Raw genomic sequence first — 8,874 nt, forward strand, 5'->3', positions numbered from 1 at the left:
AAATGGGACTTTTATTAAATAAAGTGTTGGTGAAAAAAACAGTGTAATTAAATGAGGAGATGTGAGACTTCCACAGCATGGATCACCATCAACTGGATCTGCTGTAGATTCAGAGCTGAATGTCAGAATGAACTGAGATAGAAAAGCTGCTTTGAGCTAAAACATTACGGTCTGACAACCCAACACCATCCCACTTTTCATCTGCTTGTTTTGCTCCAACATGCTGTGAAGTTCAGCTTTTACCTGAATCAATACAGAGATTCTATTTCCAACCAAGACTGGGATAAAAATTAGAATTTTATGAGGTTATTAATGCAACTAAATCCTGTCAGATGGAAGGATTTACTACTAAGTTCTAGTTCAAGTTTCAGTTGGAGCACATTGCATTCACAAAGAAAAACAGCGAAACCTTCATAGCAGCATTTAATAATCCTAAAGCTTCCCTGTTGGCTCATTGGTGAAGTTTGTTCCTGAGCATCTGAACCTTAAATCCAGTCAGAGGATCATCTTCAGTCAAAGAACTTCAAGACCTTCCATCAGCTGGACCAGATGTGGCATCACCTCCCTCTGAACATCTGGATGACCAGAGAAAAGACAGCTATCAAACACTGATCACACAAATACAATTTATTCAATTTCATCATTTTATAAAAGTAGCATGAACTTTATTAAAACTGGACAACATCAGTAATGACAGTAAATGTTTTTTATCTCTTCCTGTTCCCTGTCAATTGTGGGCTTTGTGTATTTACTGTCTTTTAATGATAAAAAAATAAAATGGGTCACTACTCCACACCACCTTTGCTCTTCCTGTTTTCATCTTTCAAATCATAGACATATATGTTTCAAACACCTCTGACCGTGTGCACGGACGTGTTACGTCACGGTGCGTCTGCAACAAAAAACCCCAAAAACAAACAAAAAAGAGCTGCCAATGGAGGCGGCAGCAGAATGATCAATCCAGTGGCATGACTGAACACCGGCCCTCGCAGCCCAAACATCAGACCGAGCCACCGGGAATTGTCCCGGTCCTCCCGATCAGCCACTCCGGGCCTGGGCTTGAGAAAGGCCTGTAATTTCTAGATATTGAAAATAAGGCTCAGGTGATGCACAGAAGACCAGCAGGTGGGCTGGTCAGTCTGTGATGGAGCAGATGGAGGTGGTGTCATTACAGGAGTCTCAAATGAGCCTCCAAGTTTGGAGGTTGAATTAAAAATAAACTTAAAGACACCACCAACTCGTTTACTAGACAAAGCAACATTTATACTCTGTAGTGGGGAGACTTTCATTCAAATATCTTTTTGAAAATACCTATTTCAAATAAACCAGTCATGTGCTGACTAAGCTGAAGAAACAAATCTTTTGTCAGTTAATGAGCGCTTTTCAGGAAACTGTAGACTTTGTCTTCGTTAGCTGGACTCTGACTACCTGAAAAGTCTTCCCCATTTCTAAATTTTTTTTCGACTTTGTTTACTTCACCAGCGACGTCAAACAGGCTTTGGGTTTAGATTGGTTCTGACGTCACGTTCGGACCTCTGATGTTGCTAGGCAGCTCGCCCGCAGGCAGCCAAAGTGTGCTTGAAGTAGATAGAATGTAAAATAATAATAATAATAAAATAGTAGTTTGTTTCATGACTTAGATGAGGAGCCAGTGGTTACTGTTTCTGTCTGTGTGTCGGTTGAAGGTCAAGGAGAAGCAGACCTGAAACTCCTACAGTGAATCGTTCAGTTTGTGATGGCCAAGCAGCAGAGGATGTGGACACCTGTTGCTTTCCACCCGAGTCTTATGAGCCTGCTTTCTGCGCTAATTCGTAATACTTTGTGTTGGTGAGTTAACTCCTAGCAATGAGGCAGCTAGCCATTTTGCTTAACGGTAGTATTGTTAACCGAGTTGACTTGTGCTAAGGACATTAGCGAGCTAACAACACTAGCCGAACGGCTAGTGACTCACTGTGTTAGCTGTCTGACTGTTCTGAGTTGAGAAAAAAATACAATAAGAGGCATACATTTTTCTTTTACAGGAGTATTTGTCAGACTGTTGTATAGTTTGTCTAACTTGACTGTGCATCAGCTAATACTGATGTCTTAAATGAGCTGCTGCTTTGTGCAATAGGGCCATGAAACTAATAGATTTGCTATTCATTTGTCATGGATGAAACAGTTTTTAGTGAGTTCTCAATGAAATAGTGGCAAAAGTGTATTACAATTGAACATTCAGCTCATTTCTTTTAAGCTTTATTCTAAGGTCAGTAATGTTCATAGGTTCACGTTACGCTTAAATGTAATTTAAATGTGACTCACAGGCTTTTTGACATGGAATCCAGATTGGCAGAGATATAAGGAAAAAACACAGGAATTATGTGGAAGCCTTCCAAAGACTAAGGAAAGATTTGAGAACTTTTTGTTTAATGGATGATGAGCCACAGACCTTATGGAATTGAACCTCTTAATCTGCACTTTAAGTGTGCTAGGCTCTAACTGTATGGTCACATACAGTTGTGTAGACAGGATTTACACATGCCTGCTTACAGATCAACCTGTTATGGTCCCTGCTTCTAGTTCTTGCCCTTCCTCCTTTTCCCTCTTTCCTTCTCATTCATTTCTGTATCTGTTTGTTCTGTTTTGATCTGTCTCCCTTTGGCTCCCTTTGTCTGTCGTCTCTGTCCCTCTTGCCTCTCTCGTAATCAGTAATCAGCTCACCTGCCAGCAATATCTCCTCCTCATTATTGAAACCCTGCTCAGTCTCTCAGTCGGATCATAGATGTTGTTCCTCACCAAACCTGCCCCCTCTGGACTTCTTCAGCTCATAGACTCTTCTGCTCTCCCCCTCCTGTACTCTGTTGTGCTCCTGTCAGTCCTTGGACTTTCCCCAGCCTGTCTTGCCCCCTTGGTTGTCAGTTCCCCCATAGTGTGAGTGCCTCTCCTTAGTTCTGTTGTGTTAAAGCTGTTTTGTTTCACAGAATTTAGTGTAGTTTGGTTTTTGCTCTGCCTCCCCAGTTCAGCTCTCCATTTATGTATTAGTTTGGATTCTTGTTTAATTAAAACCCTTCAATTAATCACTTATCTGCCAGTCTCTTTGTCTGCGCCTGGGTTCACCAGAGCCCCCTGTAACACAACCAGCTGGTTTGGACCCAAGAACAGTGACATTAAAAGATGTATTTTTGTTATTTGCTAAATGTAAGGGTTGTGGCATATCGGCCATTATTGCTCTCCACCTTCTACTGATTCTGATTACTGATGCTGTTGCTATTATCAAAACTAATTTTTACTGACTTCATATCCAGGCTATACTTGGACTCTTTGTCAGAGCAGTTATGTGGCTCAAATGTAATTATTTATCTCTGAGCTAATGGTGATTAAAATGTCTTTACAGACTCTGTTGCAGCTGTCAAAAACAACTGTCATGTCACAGTAATGAAAACTTCAAAGCGCGTATATCAAACAGCTCAGGTCTAATTTCAGACAAGCTCTGGAACATCTTGATATTTTTGTTAATACTCCACATAAAGTGTTTTTAAACACTAAATTGCACCATTTCTGTGTCTGTCCTGGTAACCTTTGTAATGTTTGTGTTTTTCAGCTCAGCACAAGCAGCCGGCAGAGGAGCTCTGATACCCGTCTTCTGTCTGCTGTCCTCTTCTCAATCCCGTTTACCCTGACCCCAAACAGCCGAGGCAGACGGTCGCCTTCCTTGTGCTTAAACTTTGGATTTGCTGGGATTCACTAATAATAATTGATGATTTTTTTTCAATCAATACCAAAAAGAGAGCGCTTAAAAGAAAGTTTCAGTTTCTTCTGAAGTTTTATGTTACAGCCCTTTTCTTTTATCTTAGAAGCGAGGGAAACCACATTTCATGGCTATAAAGTCATTTTAACTGAAAAAGAAAAAAATGCACAAAAAAATGCATGTCATCACGACTCGTGTCATTTGCACACATACAGTTCACACATGGAGCTGACTTTATGACTACAGATGCATCACACTGCACAGCACATGTTTCAGTAGGCCCAGATGAAAATTTTGAGGAAGCCTGGAAGAAAACAGACTTTGGAAATACTACTCAAACACATTTCTGACATTTTTCTTTTGAAATTACCACCCCCTAGTGTCAAAGATCTGTAATGTTGCATATCTGTCACGTTGTTATTGGTGAATTTATTCCCCACGTGAAAAACAGTGAGTTTACTTCTGTGGTGTAAAATTTAAATCACTCTATCCAGGGGCTAGAACTCTTCTGTTACATGTTTAAATATTATACTCCTCAATCAAGGGTGGAGTTCCCTGTCTGGAGGGTCCAGTTGACGACAGTTTGTCTCCACCTCCTGGACAAGATGTGACACTGCACTTAGTCTCTGACCTGCTGTTGATTTAATGGCGGTGATGCAGCTGTTGTTGAGGTGAGCAGCCACACTTTCACATTTCCACATTTGATGCTTCGTCTGTGCATGTTAAGATGTGATTTAAAGAAACAACCTTTAAACTGTGAGCCCGGGAGTTAAATTTGCATGTAAGTTAATTTGTCCTCATCTTCCAGAATACTCACCGAAGGGCATATCTGTTCTTTTTACAGCACCCTCCACAATTATTGGCACCCCTGGTTAAGATGTGTTGAAAACCTGAAAATACATTCGATTTTTATTGCAGAAGCAAACTCTCACACTGAAAATTGTTGGAAAGTGTATTATAGGAGAAGATTAGGTGCTGTTTTATTGGCAAAAGGGGGTTGTACAAAGTATTAACATCAGTGGTGTTAATAGTTGTGACACACATGATTTGATGTAAAAGAATTATTTCTTATGTGATTTTTTTCCTCACTGAATGAATGCACTTGATTTAAATGTTGAATTTTCCTCTTCATTGTGGTTCTGTATTATTTAGAAAAAGAACTGAATTTATTAGAAGCTAAAGAACATCTTGACCAGGGGTGCCAGTAATTATGGAGGGTGCTGCGTATTTCTGTTAGTTCTGCAACATGGATTAGTCATAGACTGACATGTGCTACATTTCTGACAATTTAAGAACCTCAAGAAAAGTTTAAAATATATTTTCTGAAGAGATTCGAATGATGTTTCTGACCAATTAATTAAATGGCTGATATTAGGTTGAATAAGGCTGAAGCTGCAGTCTGCTAGCCTAGCCGCGCTAGACAACCCACGGCAACGAATTTAATTCTCTGCCAGGGTGGGTCTAGTTACCCTCCATAAGGCTCGAGGCTGGATTCTCCTAAAACTGGCCGGACCAATCACCATGAAGTGTAGAGTCAGAAGGCGGGCGTAACTAAGTGACGACAGAGGCGCGACGATTCTGACAGAAACAACCAGCGCACAATAAACAGTTATCTTTCGACTCGGCTTTGGCCACAGCCCTTAAAGATTTGAAGCTAAAATTCAACTTGAAAGATAAACAAAGGACGGCACTTAAGTGTTTCATTGAGAAGAAAGACGTATTTGGACTTATGCCGAAGGGATACGGCAAATCCTTAATATACCAGTTGGCTCCGCGGCTCTGCTGGTTGGGAAGCTAATGGGACTTAGCCACAATCTGCCGGTGCTCTCGGAACTACGTCAGCCTATTCATTGCGTTGATTGGTTGTATACCTACTCAATTGCTGCAGAGGGATTTGATAGACAACCTTTTATCCCGCCTCCCTCCCTGTCGAGCTTCCCTAGACCCTTGTGCCGTCAGAAACATGGGTGTAGCATGGCTAGGCTAGTAGTCTGCACCAATTGGATGAGAATTTATTCCCTGACCTGGTGATCTCACTGAACCTAATCAGAGGTGTTTCTTAGCTCTTGACTCAGTCTTGGTATTTAAATTTTAACCTCATAATTGCATAATTTTCAAGTCAATCAATATAAAGTGCGAGAGACTGTGCTGGAGAAAAAGTGAAGTCATCCCACTGTCTTTTGTATGTTTTTTTCCCCCCACATTTATATCAATGAATGCTAGCTGGCCAGAGCAATGGCTCTTCTGCTGTCTACCTTAGAAACGGTCTGACTTTACAGAGTTAATTCTAATTTAAAGAGCTATAATCATATTCAAAGATGTCCCTTAGAAATATTTGCTTTCATAAATTCATTAGTAATTTGAAAAAGTTCACCATTAAGTCCCATAACACAACATGCTCAGTCTGCTGTCTTTTTTACTGAAAAATTACTTTTGAAAATGTTATCTATAACTTAATAATAGCATATCTATGCACTGCAACTTGCAATAAAACAAAATGTGTTTTATTGCTACTCGCCTATCATATTTTGGTAGTTATTTAAATAATTAATGAGGCCACTTTCTGTATATAGTTATGTGGAGGGATCCATACACACAGTAATGTCACTGTTGCAGATACAAGCGATGGAAAATTCTTACTTGATGTGACGGAAAACAGATTAGACCAGGAGTGTCAAGCTCATCTTAGTACTGGGGCCATATCCAGCCCAATTTGATCTCTGTTAGGTTGCCCCAGTAAAATCACAAAATAATACATAATAGCATTATGTACCACTAATTTATTTAGTGCAAAGAGTAAATTCTGAAAATGTTCACATATCTTTTTACAAGACATTATTGAACAACCTGAATTGTCTTAAGAAAAAGAAGTGTAATTTGAACAATATTATGCCTCAGTTTATCATTTTCACATGTGCATTACAACTTACAGATCAGAGTTTCTGCAAGGTTGATGCTACAGGTACGGACCCGTACCTGTAGCATCTGTACTAGAGGTACAGACCCGTTAAGGTCACTGAAGAGCTGGCGCCGGTTAACTACTATTTGCTGCACATTACAGGCAGTTTATATGAATGACTCTGACGGCGAACATTGTATAATTTAACCAAAAATACACCGTCTCCTCTCATACTTTATACAATGTAGTTTTTATGCTTTTAGACGCGTGTCTAAATTGTTTGAAGTCCAGTTCCTATTAATTAGTTTACCGCGTTCAGTGGTGGAAGCGGCTGACGAACTCCATTGCAAATGTTCCCATTTAATTTCGGACGCTAATTTACAAGATAAAATTAAGGATGTCGAATATGAAACAAACACTGGTGAATGGTGAGGAGCAGCTCTTTAATTCGGCATGAATTAAAAAACCCACAAACTCGATTTACTGTGATATTGTGAGATTTGTTTGTGGTTATGTAACTTAGCCATTCAACAGAGTCCGCTAACATTAAAGTGACTGACGTGCAGTGTCTGTGTTGACAGACGTAGAAAATACGTCAGGGTTTTGTTTAGGTTGTTAATATGTAATAGTCTGTCGCTACTTTTGAAGGTAAAAAAATACTTGTAGTTTGCTGGCTGTTAGTTCCGCCATTTGTTTTGTTTGCTGTTTGTGCTTTATTAGAACAGGGTCACGTGAATAAAAAGTTTTGCTATTTTTAATAGTAGTGCTGATTTCAACCCCCAAATCGCTGTCCGTGAAAAAGTCAGATAATGATATTTATAAGACATTATGCATGATAGAAAAGAGAACAGCAGATGACTGATATGACAGGCTCGGCACGCAGATTCACCTCGAATCACGGAAGCGCCTTCATCACTCGGATTACCGAGCCGGCTCATTAATATTTATGTACGTCGGATTACCAGCCAATCACAAAGCGCGTTCATCAGCCGGCTCATTAATATTCATGTACGTCTCATTAATATTTATGCAAGGTAAAGTGCCGTATCCGTAGGCCACAGGCTACGGGTACGGGTCCGTATCTGTAGACACTACCTTTCTGCAAAGGCAAAGGACAAATTTAAATGTGAGATGTCTTGTCTCTTTGTAATTTTAAGTCATCCTGCGGGCCGGATTGGACTCTGGCGGTCTAGTTTTGGCCCATGGGCTGTATGTTTGACACCTCTGGATTAGACTTTCATTCGTGATCATGCATATTACATTTTTTCCAGGGCTTTAGCATCGAATTAGAATGGCAGATGAATAGATCTAGGGCTTTCTTTATTCTTATTTTTGTTGTTCTTATTTTTTTTAAAACATACAAACAAACAAAATTTAAATCCAACATTTTTCACAAAATATTTGGAGCTATAGCCTCGGACAGCCTGACAATGTCACTGACCTCATGCACGAGTCCCCTCAAGTCCTTAAAACTGTTTAAACAGCTCAACGACCCTTCAATTATCATAACAGCAGTATTTCCTTTCACTTGACATTTTCTTAATAGGTCACTAATGTTCATTTTTGCAAACTCAATGACTGACTTGATTTACTTGAATGATTTTGATATAATAAGTTAGGAGCCTTTGCAGCCTCTTTTTTAAAAAAAAAACATTTCTTACATTAATCTTTAAATACCTCAAATACTTGTGTGCTAGAATATTATGGAAAGAGCTTTGGCTCATTAGCAGGATTGATCCACGTAGAATGTAAAATATGTGGACACGAGCGCGCTAGAAATGTTGTAGCTCAAACTCGCAACTTTCAACGAAGTGTTTGTTCCCATAATTCCCTGGTAATTGCAGAGCGCTGACTCCGAGTCTCGAGTGACTGACTTCAGTTGCTCCTCTTGTGCAGACGCCTGTACCATTTGTCAGCCAGGGCAGCCTGTTTGCTGCATGTCATTAGCTCTCAGACTGTGGCAGGAGCAGCACGCCGTGTATGAAGAATTGTGGGAAATCATGCCCCCCCCCCCCGTCTTTAGGAAGCTTCTTTAGTCCTCTCAACATGAAGTCTGGAACTCGTAGAGACGCAGCTGTTGGAAGCGCAGTGGGAACAAACAGCACATGCATCTCATTTGTGATGTCTGCATGTAGACGGTGGCATGTTTGGATGTGAATGAGGCTCCAGAAGCTGTCCAAAAAAACGCAGCGTGCAAAAGATGTGAGAGCAACTATACAGAGTATGTACAAATTCTAACATAGAAAAA

The sequence above is a fragment of the Acanthochromis polyacanthus genome, chromosome 1, assembly GCF_021347895.1.
Source record: "Acanthochromis polyacanthus isolate Apoly-LR-REF ecotype Palm Island chromosome 1, KAUST_Apoly_ChrSc, whole genome shotgun sequence".
In the NCBI taxonomy this organism is placed as follows: domain Eukaryota; kingdom Metazoa; phylum Chordata; class Actinopteri; family Pomacentridae; genus Acanthochromis; species Acanthochromis polyacanthus.